The sequence below is a fragment of the Tupaia chinensis genome, unplaced genomic scaffold, assembly GCF_000334495.1.
Source record: "Tupaia chinensis unplaced genomic scaffold, TupChi_1.0 Scaffold000658_1, whole genome shotgun sequence".
In the NCBI taxonomy this organism is placed as follows: domain Eukaryota; kingdom Metazoa; phylum Chordata; class Mammalia; order Scandentia; family Tupaiidae; genus Tupaia; species Tupaia belangeri.
Window position 1 is genome coordinate 238,824 of NW_006160179.1, and position 17,023 is coordinate 255,846.

Sequence of the window (17,023 nt, forward strand, 5' to 3'; positions counted from 1 at the left end):
TCAGCAGTAATTTTTTAATTCTGGAAATCTAGATTTAATCATGATTTAGACTTGAAGTTAATATATTTTATGATAGGCTTTTTCTGACACCCATTTTTAAAAGGTTCTACAAAGGGTTTATATGGGTTCTATGATAAGTCATCTAAAATATCCTTTCTAATGTACCAGTGTAGAAAAAGGTGCAGAAATGTTACACAGAATCTGTAAGAATACGCTTTTGTACTTGGTGTGGTTGGCAGAATTCTAACATGGGCCCTCTGTTCGCCAACCTTGGTGTTATTCTCTGTATATACTCTCTTATTCCATGTACATAAACATGTGACTCACCTCTAACCAAGAAAATATGGCAAAAGAGGATAAGGATATATGCCATCTCCATAATTAGGCTATTAAGCTATATATGATTACCTCTGTCTACACATATAGAAATAGCAAGAGTGAGACAGAAAGAGATTAGAGAACCTTGATGAAGTAGACTATTATAATGTGAACAAGTACACATGAAGAACGCAGTATGAGAGTCATCTTATTGCCCAGTTAAAGTGGCTAAATTCTACACACCTCACCTCATGGTTCAAGATCTGTATCTGGTGGCTTGAAAAACACACTGGTGTTGTGACCAACAGATGGCACAATGATTATGTCTCTGGACTCCCACGTAATTGACTGCAGTTTGAGTTCTGGATCCAGTGGCTTGGAATTCACCCTTGGTGCATGTATATGCACAAAATCCCAAGAGGAGAATGGAGGAGAAGGGTTCACAGCATTGCCAGTCTGCTAGGGGTTGATTTCTCACTTTCTGTCACTGTGTCAAGTGTAAGTATCCAAGAGAAAAAAATTCTCTAAGAAAGGAAACAAACAGATAACACTGGACTCATGTGTGTGCATGCTTGAAATCCCACATGGAAAGTGAAGCAGAAGAGTGGAGACTCCAGTATGACCATTTCCTATGAAGAGTGCTTTCTTGTTTTGTTTGTTTGCTTTTTTCCTCCCTCTGTCTCTGTCCCTCTTTAGCAAGTGTTCTCACCATCTGGTAAATAAAAAAGAAAAAAGAAGAAGAAGAAGAAGAAAGGAGTATGGGCATAGAATAGCCTCTAGAAACTTGAGCATTTTATTCCAGTCCTGCAAGGTCAAGGAACTAAAATCTGTCAACAACCATATGAACTTTAAAAAGGAGTATTCATTTGAGCTGTGCCAAGACTCTTGACCCATGGAAATAGTGAGACAATAAATGGGATGTTTTCAAGTTGTCAATTTTGTAGTAATTTGTTATTGAACATATATACCAACATACTTATTTGATACAACATTATGCATTTTAATCCATCAGTCTGAATCAAAGTTTGATTAAAGGAGATTTCAGTATCATATTGGAGAAAACTAACAAAAAATCTCATAAATCATGCACGGATTTTCTTTTCATGTGATGGAAAAGCCTCTAGAGAAATATCTATGGCTCATTTGATGGCTCCAGGGAGTCATTGATATTCCTCCAGAGAGGCATCAGAAATCCAGGCTTCTTCTAACTCTTCAGCTTTCATTCTCATATTTAAAAGATGATTTCTAAAACTTTAGATATATTCATTGTCTAGAACCAAGATAAATGGGACAAGTGTCCAAGGATGTATAAAGTCTTTTTTAATGTGAAACACTTATAACAAATCTTTTAACTACTTTGACTTAAACAATTGTTATTATAGTTTGACAAACTAGCCAACCTATAGTCATTAGATACTGGGAAATTTAGTATTTTAATCAGACATATTGCACCTCCAACAAAACTAAATTTCTGTTAGTAAAAGGAAAGGATATTATCAGATATAGACATGTTAGATATCTTTTAATATCTCTATGTATTTATATTATCCGTGAGCTTTGTAAGAAATAAGCAATAGAAATATGAGGTCTTATTTTTTTGTGTGTTAAATGTTTAGGCTCAGATCATATGAACAGGTAATGTGTTAAATAATCATTTATTCAAATTATTTGATTTTCAATTATTAATAAAATAAATAATTTTGATGACTGTAATTTCTTTTTTTTGAAATTACATATGCACTATTCATTTTTCTGCATACATATTGAACTTATTAACCGACTTATTGGGAAAGATGTCCTGTAATAATTGCACATTATTTGTGATGATTCAATGAGTATCACATAATTCTGATAGTATTCTTATTTATCCTCTATATATTATGTCTGCTTTTTAAAATGAAGAATTGTTGGAGACACTAATATATTTTATTTGTAATATTCTACAACACTAATCACTCCCTATCATCACAAGAAATAAAAAAATCCACATAACCATAACAATGTGGCTATTAACGCACTGATACCAATTAGAAGTTATCTCCTGGTCATTCTCTTCCATCAGCCTACTTAATTACACCTGGTTTGTGGCATCCCAACAATATTATCTTGTTCTGACAGTAAAGTGCCCTTTTGTCTTGTGCCACCACACAATTTCTTGGCTGCCACCCATGGTCAGTTAACAAATGGTTATGCTGATCATATTTGAGGTCCTGTGTTCGTATTTGGTTATATATAATAAAACTTTACAAATTGAAAAGGCCAAAAAAAAAGAAATTAAAATATGCAATTTAAAAATATTAATGATTAATAAAATAAAATATTGACCACCAGTAAAAATTTTTACTTAATCCCTCTTTTATTTTCTGCTATACCCAATGTTCTATAAATATTAGAGTTAATCAAAATTCATGATTGAGTAACAAAAGAAAAAATCGGCAAATAGGATTACAGCAAAGAAAAGCTCCTAAACAGCAAAGGAAACAACCAATCAAATAAAAAGACCACCTACAGAATGGAGAAAAATATTTACAAACCACATATCTGGTAAAGGTTTACGATCTAAGATACATAAGATCCTTATACAACTCAGAGACAAAAATACGAATAACTCAATTAAAAAAATAGGGCATGTACCTAAATAAATACTTTTTTAAAAAAAATAAATTCAGATGGCCAAGAGGCATTTGGAAATATACTTCAAATCTTTAACTATCATGATAAAACAAATCAAAACTATAATAATCTATTACCTCATACCTGTTAGTATAACTATCATCAAAGAGAAATTATGACAGTTGTTTTAACAAGTAGTGCTGAGGATATGGTGTAGAGAGAACTCTTGCATAATATTTGTGAAAATTACATTATTACCGATGCAAGAAAATAGGATGGAAAATCATCAAAAAATTGAAAGTAAAACTAACATACAATGTAGCAATTCTACTTTTCTACATATATCCACAAAATTAAATTAGGATCTCCAGTAGATATCTGCATCACCATGTTTGTTGCAGCATTATTTATAATAGCCAACATATAGAAACAACCTATGTGTCTTTTGGAAGATGAACAGATAAAAACGCATGTAGTATATATAAGATGAATATTACAGCCATAAAAAAAAAAAATCCCAGGGACAGACAGTATTGTGGTGGTAAAATGTAAGACTCTGTGAACCTGACCTATATGGGAAGGTTTTGAGCTTATAATAAGCCAGGTACCTTCTGAGTATACATTTGTGTGCCTATGAATGTGATGGGCTAAAGTCGTGGTTCATATGAAGATCTTGTTAGTGGTTTTGATTTTCTCTCATTCTCTCTCCTCTCTCAGTGTCTCTCACTTATAAAAGAAACAAATTTTAACAAAAGCAAAAAGTAATCCTGTCCTTTGCAACAGCGTGGATGGAGCTGAAAGACATCATGTTTATCAAAATAAGCAAGGCACAAAGAAATAATGCATTCTCACTGCTATATGTGGACCTTAAAGCAGTCCAACTCATAACCAAGGACCAGAAAGAGAAGAAAATATTGTAACTGGTTAAAGGGTACATGGTTTCCAGTTACACAAGATGAATAAAAAGAAAATATTATAACATTGGTCAAAGTGTACATGGTTTCCAGTTACACAAGATGAATAAGTTCTGGAGATCTAGTGGACAGCATCAGGAAAATAGTTTGAAATACTGTATTGTGTACTTAAAATTTGCTCAGAAAATAGATCTAAAATTAAATCTTCTCCACATGCATACACAAATGTTTACTATGTACAACTGATGGATATTTTAGCTAGCTGAAATATGGTGGCTATTTCACAATGAATACATACTTCAAAACATCAAGTTGTATACCTTAAATACATATAAATTTTATATGTCAGTGATATCATTAAAAATGTTAGAGAAAAATATACACTAAAGTTATATAATTGGTGGGCAAAAAAATAAATGTCCATATCCACTTATCTTTATAGAAATATTTCTCAGATAATTGAAAAATTAAAGGCAGACTTTATTATGATATAAATTTCATTTAAAACTTCTTGGAGGAGCCAGCAGATGGCATAGCAGCTGTCACTGGACTCCAAAATGGCTGACTGTGGTTTGAGTCCTGGACTGGGTGACTTGAAACTCACACTGGGCACATGTATGTGTTTGTCCAAGATCACAGAGTCAGTGAGACGGAAAGTGAAAAATCGCCCCCCCCAGGGGGGGATGACCACACTGCAATACCTTCTCCTTTATTCTCTCTTTCTCTCTCTTTTTCTCTCTCTCATGGGAAACAAAAACAAATAAATATAAAAAAAATTCTTGGTAATGTGAAGACATGACATTTTTCTGGAGAGAAGACTCAGTGTTAGAAGAATGATGTTCTTATTCATTAAGGAGTTCATGAAATAATTCAGCCTAAAGACTAGGGTTTATATTAAATAGCAAATTGAAAAGGAAAGATTTTGCTAAATAAATGCAGAGTAAGACTATATATTTTCATTTATAACACTGTTCCTACAATTGTTAATTTTGCAGTGATTACCAATACAATGTACTATAGTCTTTCCTAAGAAATGTACCTGTATTTTGTAACAAGAGTCCTGAAAAGAAACCATTTACCCTTCCCAGAACTGTCATTACACCAGAATTCAAGGGTTTACTCTTACCTAAAATGCATTTTTTAAATCAAAAACTGGTATGACTGCTGAGATATTAAGTGATCACAGAGTTTGCTCAACTGTATCATACATACATATTTTGAACTGTCCTTAACCCCTTCACATCTGATGAGGGTCCATGTATAAAACCGATTCAGTCCTTTAGATTATTACAATATAGAATTTTCATGAATTCCTAATTTTAACATGGACAATATGTCAATATCAGAGTAGAATTTCATGTTCTTTCTTTATAAACAACTATGCTACCAGTAAAATATGTAATGTGATATATAACATTTAGGAGATGCAAGACGTTTGGATGAAACTTCCAATTCATAATTTGGAAATAAGCACTTTAAAATGACTCACAGTTTTTGGGAAAAGTTCTTCAACTATATAATACATTGTTACTTTGAGAAATCTAGAATCATTAAATTAATATTTTCTGCATGCATCGATTTTGTTTCAAATTTCATATAATAAAAATGTGGTACTTGGAATACTACAGACTAAGATAAATTTTTATTTCTTTAACAAGCATAGAAAGTGTGAGCAGATGGTAAATGCAAATCTTACTTAATTACAAAACTGATGCTATGAGAAATAAATAAGTAGAAAAATATTTGTGTTAAATACACTTAGAAATTGAATGTATTATGCTGGCTTTCTAGATATCAGTTTATGAAGGCATCTTTAACCTAAAATTATGTTCTAATTTTACATAAGCTGTTTTTAAATAATTGATGTCTTCACATATAGACAGACTGATAAGTAGTGAATAAAATGGGTACAGCTATACTAATGATGATCATTTAATAATATTTTTTTTTCTTTGGAGAAGTTTTTACTATAGGGCATGTGTGCTCACCAGAAAGACAGAGACAGAGAGACAGAAAGCAAGAAATCACCTCCCAGAGGGATTGGTGATGCTGCAATCCCTTCTCCTCCATTCTCTTCTTGGGATCTTGGGCACACGTGCACACATGCCCAGCATGAGTTTAAGTCACCGGGTCCGGAACTCGAAGTGTGGACGACTACAGGGGAATCCAGCGACAGCCATTGTGTCAACTACTGGTCCCATTATTTAATAATACTTAAATTCCCCACTAATTGAAATTGCCACGCTAATTCTTTTTTTTTTCCCCAATGGCCAAAGGTAATAAATTATATTTTCTCAATATCACCTAGAGGGCAGGAAACGATCAAGTTTTATGCATAAACATTCTAGAGTCTCATCTTCATTTATTCTGGAGTTGTTTCATTGATAAGAACTAATTAAAGGGATATGAAAAGTTACCAGTCTCTTCCAAATCTACGTAATTACTGTGGACAGTAGCCAATAACTCCGGCCTTTGTTGGCATGTACTGCCATCATGATAAAGTATTCACCTTGTTTTAATTAGAAATATAGCATTAAAAAGGTGGGATTTCCAGAGTAAAGAAAATACTAAATGAAAACAAAGGTAAAAGATTGAATGAGGATGGGATCCAATATCATGCAGTGTATGGGCAGTGATGGACAACAGATACTGTATAAAGCTGGTATTAGGAATCTGAATTGCATTTTTTATAAAAGCATCAATTCCTAAATTTAGTATCCCAGTATGTTGTTAATGGGCATCTTAATATAAATTGGATATATCTCCAATATATTGAATACTTGGAAAAACAGATCGTTTCTACTACCATTCCACTTTAATAAGACATATAGCAGGCAGTGTGGTAAAATTAGGAGAATGAGTACATGGAGAAACGCCTTGGTATCTGTGTTTCATGTTGGTGTCCTGAGTGGGTCCTGCTACCAGGTATTAATACCTTGTCATTGTTTCTAAAAAACTGAATGTTTCCAGATGTCTCCTTGAGTAGGGGTAGCTTAGAGATCTCCTATTGCTCGTGAAGAAAAATAAACATGACCTAATCATCTGGAACATTCGTTCACCAGTTTATTGTTCAAAGTCTATAATAATATTTACTAGGCCTTCATAATTCTTCTCTGGTGTTTCTGAGAAAAATATAGACTCTGGTTCTAATTTTATTTTTTTTATTATTTTTATTTTTACAAAAGTCATCAGCATTACCAGGGAAATGTTGAATAGCTGCATGTGATTATGAGGAGCACTGTCACTGCACTTTTAGTCATGCTCATTACCTTGTGAGGTCTTATGCACAATAAAAATCCATCATGAAGTACCCTACCTCTTAATATAAGCCAGTACCCAATTTCATTTCCCATATATTTAAATAGTCTCATGAATCTTAAGGCCCTTGGAAATTATAGCAGATTTATTTTGCAGATAAGCAAACTGAGAACTATAGAATTTGAATAATTATTTGCTTTCCCATTAGCTGATTAGAGAACTAAAATACAGATCATATTGTTAGCACACTGATTTTCAGATTTCTTACGTGATGTGAGTGCTAAGGCCTGTTAAAATGTAATCTCCACAGGCAAAAAATGTGCCTGTGTGCATGTTTGCGCTTATACGTGTGTGTATTTGTGTACGTGTGTACGTGTGTGTATATAGATTTCTGTGTTATACTTATGTTTGAACAGTACCTATAATATAGAGATGCTTAATAAATATTGGTTCAATGTCTATATGGAACTTTATAGTCAAGGTAAAATGTTTGTCGATGTGCCTGAGAAAATTGAAGTCTGTTTACAAAAAAAGAAAAGAGAGAGAGAGATTTTATTTTTTATTTTGTTTGTTGGCAGTTCCTACATAGGTATTCTGAAAGAGCTTCAAACATAACTATTATTGAATTAAATTTCTGTCTTGCAGATATCCTGAAGAACAAAACAGTTGTATATTATGTCTATTAAAATATTATGTATTGGGCCAGCAAGTAGCATGGCAGTTGAGACACTGGATTCCACATGGCTGACTTTGCAGTTAGAGTATGAGACCCAGTAGCTTGAAAAACACTCTGGGTAATTGTTCATGAGTGCCCAAAATTCCATGAGGAGAATGTAGAAGAAATTATGCCATGGCCTTCCTCTCTGAAGGGTGTTTTCTCACTTTCCTTCTATCTGTCTCTCTCCAGAAACTGCACAATATCCTATGGTAAAAATAATTTTTACTATATATACATATATATAATATACTTATGTATATAAAACCTACTGGAGAAAACTGAAGATTCTTTTGGAGAAAATTTGAACAAGTACTAATAATGTTCTCACAAGGAGCAAGGTGATATAGTTCTCTAAGAATCCTGACTGTTCCAATTATGGACTCCCAACAGCATTTATACTCAACTAAAGAGCACTTGTCATTAATGAAATATCAGAAGGTCTTTTTCTTAAACAATGTAATCAGTGATACTGTTGACAAGTTCAGTGTTTTACCGCATAGACACTATAAATGAGCAATTACAAGGCAATTCCAAAAGTAAAACACTGTGTTCTACCAAACCAGTGCTTGAGTCTAATCTTTACTCATTTCCCCATTCATCTACTCAAACACTTTGCCAGTTAGTCTCTCCTTTGAACACAATAGCTGCTCATTTATTTCTGTCATGTCAGGAAAAAATGAGTTATATGGAAAAATAAAATCAAGGTAGTGGTTTGAAAACATACCTGATGGTTTTAAAACATACCTGATGTGTGTGCATGTGTGCTCAAATTCTGAAAGGAAGGAGGAATGGAGGAGAAGGAATTGCATTGTTACCATCTCTCATGAAAAGTAACTTCTCATTTCCCCTCTTTTTCTCTCTCTTTCCAGCAAGCACACAGGTCATCTGGCAAAGTTATAAAAAAAAAAGGGGGGTGGGGACTGGCAGGTGGTATAGTAGTTAAGGTTTCTGGCACTCACATGGCCTACTGCGGTTCAAGTCCCAGACCTGGTAGCTTGCTTTCTCACTTTCTCTCTCTCTCTCCCAATCTGTCTCTCTCTGGTCATTAAAATAAATAAATACAGTTAATTAAAATAATTTTTAAAAATCCCAATAATAGAAATTTAGTAAAATTTATTATTTATACTTTGAGATTTCCAAAATTTAATTACTTTTAAGTAAACCTCAAAAAGGAAATGCTTGGATTATTATGAATATTATATTACGTACATAAAATCAAAACATGACACCTGCTGCAAAATAAAATAATAAATTAATTTCAAAATTCTTCAAAAAATAAAATTTTAAAAATTATGTAATGCATTTTTTATAACAGGATATATGCAAGTTCACATATTCTTGGAGACTGATATTAAGGAGTTCAACTCATCAGCATGCTTTACTTTTTTTTTTCCTGTGGTTTACTAGGAAAGTCAACAATCATTTTTATTTTCCCCTGACTGTAAAATAGGAAATATATTTCCTGGGAACATAAATCTACTATGACTTTTCTATCCAATTTCAGTTGTTCTATTGCAATTGATTCCAATGTGTCACACTATTTAAGGACAATGGAGATTAACACTATGTTGGGAATGCCAAATTCATTTCACACAACAGTAATCACAATAATAATCAAAATAATATATACTCATCCATGAGAATAAGCACAATTTCATGAATCAAAGGCCCAAAGCAATCAGTTTCAGTCTAAAGAAAATAAGACAAATGTTTTAAAGAATATTAATTACTCTATTCCATTCTTGTTTCATTTTCATGTGTATCTGTTATGTGGGAATACATTTTGTTTTACAATTTTATTTTTGTCTTTTTTTTAAAACAGGCAGATTTTTGTATTTTTTTATCCTAGTAATCGAGGGAGCAATTAGAGGCAATGGAGTTGACAACAAGAAGGAAGTTTGCCAAAATTTCGTGGTTAAGTTGTATTTCCAAGAAATTACCTGTGAAATAGATTTTACTCTATTTATCCAAGCAGAATAACTATGAATGCTGGATTTTTCATATAATGACTCAGCAGACAAGATAGTTTGAAAGTTATTTTCAATTTTTGAAAAATACAAAGTGATTGAGACATAAATAAATCTACTTGCTATAATCATGTGAAATTTCTGTTCAGAGTTTTTCCTTGGCATTTTTAGTTCTCTTCTTTCACTCATAGTCATTTATACATCCTCTTCTTTTTATTCTTACACAAAATCTTCATAGGCTTCTGATTCACTGGGAATTATTATACATATTTTCATTTCATACTTAAGTTATCTAATGTCTCAGGCTCTTTTCATTGTTCTTCAATTTAGGTGGAAATACATACTCAGAGGACCTTGTTTGCAAAATGTTATAAAATGCTGATATATTAAACTTAAAACAAGTTGGCATAAAATACTACACAGATATATATGAAAATATTTTCAAATGTCTTAATATTGACTATAGGGACCACCTAAAAATGTATGAAAGAAGTAAATATATAATATTTGATATGAGTACATAGTACATTTGATATAGTACATATTCCAGTTGAAGAATAGTTTTTTTAATAACACATATATAGAAACATTACACATGCAGAAAAGAAGGGAATATAATTGTATTAAAATAATTTCCAAAGTAAAGACATCAAATGAGAAGAGATATTTGCAATGTATACAATATATAGAATGGATAAAATTATGATTGATGTAATTAGTACAAATATTAGTAAACTAATATCTAGAATATATTAAAATTTCCACAAATTTAAGAGTAGTATATATAACCTGGAGGAAAAAGAGATGAAAAAAAGAGGACAATCACAGAATAAGTAAATAAATAGTGAATAGAAAGAGGTGCTCAATGTCACTATGGGTCAGAAAAACTAACAAAAAATTACCTATATTTACAAAAATAAACTTGAAAATATTTAAGAGTTGAATTAAAATATTGAGTTAGTGAGTCTGGGAAGCAAAGCTTTCATACACTGCAGATGTTCATGTAAATAATTTAATCATTATGAAGAATTGTTTGGCAATGATAGTTAAAATGGTATATGCAATTGCATATACTCAACAATTAATACTAATTCCAAAATTTTGCATACTGGTATATAAGAAAAGAGGTATCTGAATATGCATTGTGCTATTGATTATAGTATTAAAATATAAAAATAATAAGAATTTTGTAGTGATCCAAGGGTAAAATGTGATGTGATCGTAAGACTATTTACCATATGGGAATAGTCTTATGGAATAGTCTTATGGGAAAAGTGTCTTATGAATATAAGTTATAAAATATAACTTGTAACACTGAAATGTTAATAATATGTACACAATTTTTTAAAATCACACTTAAAATATCACATCTTTATTTATGGTGTGGGGGAGTATAAGGTAAATATATACCAGAAGCCTAAAGAGGCTACACTGGTAAGGCTGAGAATAGGAGAAAAAATGAGATAGGAAAAAAGAAGTTATATTGTGCCATGAATTAATGTGTTCTAGTAATCAAATCAGAGTGGAAACACGTTTGCATCCATTAGTATAGTATTACTGACATTTGAGAAAATACTTCTTGTATTTATTAAGTGGGACTTCAGATGTACTCCAGATGCTCTGCAGAAATATGGAACAAAGAAATGTGATATTATCTGTTCAAGCTATTTTATAGCTTAATCAACTGGACTAGGGAGAAATGTTCACTTATTAAAATATTCACTTTGTAAGCTAAATAACATGATTGGATGTATGAAAGAAAATGAAATAAAACAAAAGAAAAAAGTGGATTTTGTGTTAAGAAATAAAAATGAAAGGAAAATGTTAAAAAATAAATAGAGACTCATTCTTACAAAATATAAAGATGAACTGGTACCCATTCCAAGAAATCTGCTGTCTTTGGAGAAGATAAGAAAAGTGTACATTGAGAAGTTTATAATACTCAATACAGAGAGAAAAAAAAATCCAGAATTCTGTGGTGCAAAAGTTATATGAAACTAGAAATGGAAAATTATTGACCATAACATGTATGATTAAGCGATGATGCAGTACACACTGGATGGAAAATCACATTTTTGTATGCTGTGATAATGTTCAGTGAATGAATGTAAATTAATTAATTAAAAACAAAAATTAAAATAAATAAAATACAAAAGAAATGAGTCAACCATCACAAATACTGGAAGAAAATATCTAAGACAAATTTTATACATAAATTAGTAATCTTGACAAATATGATAGGCTAGCTAAAATTTCCAGAGGAGTTAGTGCGGTCCTCACATTAACACGGAAGATTTCTTTCTGAGTGAATCAAGTCAGGCTATGAAACAGAAATATTGTATGTCTCCACTTAACATATACCGACTGTCTACACTCTATGGTAGAGACTGAAAGAATGGAGGACAGAAAAGCACTGAAAATTATTATGGACACTGGGAACAAAGCGGAAGGAGATTGGGAGAGGGGAAGTGCAGGAAGGGAAATTTTGGGGAAAAATGGAGATGTAAAGACATTTGTGAGATACAGATATGGTTTGTTGCCTGTTTAATGTTGTGTATAGTAGTCTTAACTTGCCTCTTGTGTGGCGTATATCACGTTGGGAAAAATCTCTTTATGGTCTAAATAATGTGTAATAATTGAATGTATAAATAATAAGTAATAATAATAATAAAAACATAATTAAAAAATAAAATAATGTCGGTGGCATGGTGGTCATTGTGGCTGTATCTTGCAAGACCAAATGTACAGTTTGAGTTCTGTACCCAGAAACTTGAAAAAAATGCTGGGTGCATGTGTATGCATGCCCCAAATCCCATCAGGATGGCAAACAGAAAGGGAGTGCAGCCTATCCATGTCCCATAAGGGGTGATATCTCACTTTCCCTCTTTTGTTCTCCTTTCTCTCCCCAGCAAGTACATGTGCCCCATGAAAAAATTTTAAAAAAGAAAAAATGTCATTTAAAAGGGTGATATAGCATTAATATATAAGGAAAAACATGATATCCCTTAAATTTATAAAAGCTATTAGTTGTTGCATAGGCACAACAGATTTTTAATATTGGTGCCAACCCATTGGAACATTTTAGTTTGCATCAACTGTCTGATCTGCTTTGCGGCAGGGCTAAGAGAAGAGCAGTGTTACATATTGCTCTTACACAAAATATTTCTCTGTTTTGAATATTCAAGTTTGTTCGTGCTAGAAATAAACCAGAAAAGAAGCCCAAGGATAATGTCTGCACTAGGTTTTCCAGCTTTTAAGTGTCAATGTGGATGCAAAAGAACCACATAACAAATTCAGAGAACGTTGTTGAATGTGCCTCTGAAATGAAATTACCCTCAATGAATGAACTTGTTAAAAATCTCATCGTTTTTTAAAGATTATAAGTGGAGTGCAATGTCTTATTTACTTTATATAGTAACTATGAAAATGGCATATACGAGAAACATTTATTGAATACATTTGGCAAATTCTGAGCTTAAACTTCATATCCGATTATGTACATAGGCAGAGAAAACTACGCTGTGGAAATTAACAAGCACCTTTTATCAAACTTAACCCTTACAAATATTATTTCTTTCTCTACTTTATTTTTCTTATCACTGTCTATTTTTCTGTCTTGCCTTCATTTTCTTCAGCAAGCACCACCATCTGGCATAGTTGATTCCCCACCTTTGGACTATAATCTCAGATTGTTCTGAAAGTGAATATTTCTGCATGAAAGCATTAAATAGAAAAACTGGTTGGTTGTATCAGAAGGAAAAAACATAAGATAAAACACACAAACTAAACGAATCTTAATTTCTTTTTTCCAGTATTATAGTTTTGCATGTCACTGTGTGTGTGCGTGTGTGTGTGTGTGTATGTGTGTGTGTGTAATGTTTGTTTTATTTATTTTTTAGATGAGATCATGCTTTGTCACAATCTTTCTGCCTCTGCTTCCTGTGTAGCTCAGGTAGCTCAAGCAACAGGTGCATGTTACCATGAATGGCTTTAGCCTCCCATGTGGTTGCCAGCCACCATGACTGGGCCTACATTCCACTTTTGAGTGAAAGTTGATTAACATTAAAACATTGTTCGAAAAAAGAAAAATTCTTTCTCCGAAGTTTTAAATATTCTTTTTCTAATTGGATTAGCCATCTAGTAAGTAAAAGGGCATTTATTATTTTTTTAAGAGAAGTTTTTGCTATGGATAGCAGGTGCTTGCCAGAGAGACAAAAAGCGAAAAATCATCCTCCCAGGGGGAGCAGCCATGCTGTAATCCCCTCTCTTCCATTCTCCTCTTGGGATTTTGGATACACAAGCACTCACATTCAGCATGTTTCAAGCCATCAGGTCTGAGACTGGAACTGTGGTTGGCTACGTGGGAGTTCAGTGACATAACCATTATGCCCTTTGCTGATCCCTGGAAGGGCATTTTTACCACAGGACTAGAGTCCTATGTATGAAGTGTAGATGGCTTGTCATTTTAAAACAATTCAAGATTCTCACATCTTTATGTTTATTTGAACAATTTTTGTGAAATCAAATTCCCCTTCTTCATTAATATTATCACAAATAGTATACACACATATATACACATATATATAGATGTATCTCAATCTTGTTTAAAATGAATTACTTTTTAATACCTATTTTTCTAGTCTATAGGTTTTTTGCAAGATTCATTAATGAAAACAAGGGATTCCAGTTAAGTGCCATGGCCCAATGAAATGTTTTAAGTTACCTGTGAGTCATGTACCCATACACATAGAACCAGAAGTTTGAGTAGCTTGGAAGGTATCTAGATCACTTGTTCCCAGGTATTATATACTATTTTAGCAAGACACACAGAAATCAAAGAGATTATAAACTTCAGTGGAAGCCCATCTCTGATTCAGAGTTATGTATACATTAAATTATGCTTGTTATTGCCAATGGTGTTGTATCTGAAGTTGAATTTTCCCAATTTCTCAGACGTGACAGTTAAGTTATAATCTCAGCATGTTCAGCATGCTTAATGAACTCCTTGGGGAGACCAGAATATCTGTAGCACAATTAACTTCCCATTCTTATGTAAATGAGGAGCTTCAGAGTCCCTGATGGAAGCCTGCTTTTTGGCTACAGTTAGCAAATGTATGCTATTAAATGACACATGGAGCCTTAAGCTGAAATTTAGACTTCACTAATTTGTGCTGTGACATGTGCAAAGTGCTTTGGAGGAAATGTGAAACCCAGTTGTTTAAATGTAGTTGATGAAATAGGGATTATCACCCTTGGCTAAACTGTCATCAGCAGCCTGATTGCTTTCACTGTTTCTGCTCTGACAGAAGAGTATCTGACATGTCTCTCACTCACAATATTTGCTTTAAATTTGCCATTTTCTCATTACATAACTCAAGTTATTTATCTCTGATAAAACAACATCAATAGGAAAAACGTCACTTTTTCATAAATTCTCCTCAAATGTAAATATGTAGTCAGCGAATATTTCATGTCTAAAATATGTCATTGCCTATAAATCTTTCAATTATATTTAAAAGGTAAAGTTTTACAATAAATGGCAATTAGTAAAATGTAATACACAAAATAAAATACCAAACAGAAGTAACTTTGAAAATAAAATGATCTAGGGGGCCAGTAGGACGCATACTGGCAAAGGTGCTGGACTCCCACATGGCCAATTATGGTTTGAGCCCTGGCTCCAGTGGCTTCAAAATCCCATCAGGAACATGTATGTGCATGTCCAAAATTCCAAAAGGAGAGTGGAGGAGAAAGGATTGTGGCATGGTCATCCTCCCTGTAATGGGAGGTAATACCTCACTTTCTCCTTTTCTGTCTCTCTCTGGAAAGAAGCAAACTCTACCAAAAACCAAATGAATAAATAAATAAATTTTAAAAATGATGTAGCAGAGAAAGTAACCTTAAAAATAAACAATTATACCAAAAAACAAACAAACGCACAAACAAAACTTTTAGATGACAAGAAGCAGAGACTGTTTCAAGGATAGATTTTCTTTTGGTTTTAGGTTTTTGTCATAGGGTGCATCCACTTGCCAGAGAGAGGGAGAGAGAGACAGAGAGAAGGAAAGTGAGAAATCATCCCTTCCTCAACCAGTGTGGATGACCACCCTGCAATCCCTTCCCCTCCAGTCTCCTCTTGATATTTTGGGCAGCCCAGCTTGAATTTTAATCCACCAGACCTAGTACCTGAACCATGATGGACTACGTGGGAGTCTGACAACATAATCATTATGCCACCTGCTGATCCCAGCCCCTAGATTTTCTATTTACTGATGAAATGTAATGTTTTGGAACTAGGATGAAGTAGTGTTTGCACAACACTGTTTATATACAATGTGCTATGAATAATTGTTCACTTTAAAATGGTTAATTTCACATTATATAAACCTCTCCTAAACTTAAAAACAGTAAATGAATACCAAAGCTATTGTACTTAACTTAAAATACACATGAAGTTTAAGACTAAAGTAAGATGTGATCATGTAGTTTTCTTGAAAGTTAAATAATCCTGAACAATACGTTCTTCAAGACAGAGGTGACATGGTGGTTAAGGCAGCTGAATCCCACATGACCAACTGCATCTGGCAGCTTGAAAAATGTGTTTGGTGCATGTGTGTGCATGTTCAAAATCCCAAAAGCAGAATGGAGAAAAGTGATTGAAGCAATGACCATCCCCACTGGAGTGTATTTCTCACTTTCTTTCTGTCTCTCTATCTCACTCTTTCTGTATGTCTTCAGAGTGTGCATGCATGCGCGTACACATACAACATGTACATACACACACACACACACACACACACACACAACGTAGCAAACTCTTTTTTAATTCCCCAAAATAAAAGATTGTGTTTAGGTTTCTTAACTATAATTCACACGCACAATGACTATAGAATTTGAATCTTGCCTTTCACATTGATTCACATAAATCCCAAGAAGACCTATATTTAACACTTAGCATCAAGGTTTGTATAACTAAGAAAAGCCAAATATTTATTCTTTCATAATTATTGGTTGACAAGTTAAAAGAGCAAAAAGCAAACATATTCTTTGTCTATTAACTATAAGAAAATATACATGTTGGGACCAGCAGTTAGTGTAATGGCTATGTCACTGGACTCCCATGTGGTCGACCGAGGTTCACATCCCAGACCAGGTGGCTTAAACTTACACTGGGCACGTGTGCATGCGTGCCCAAGATCCCGAGAGGCAAATGGAGAAGAAGGGATTGCTGCATG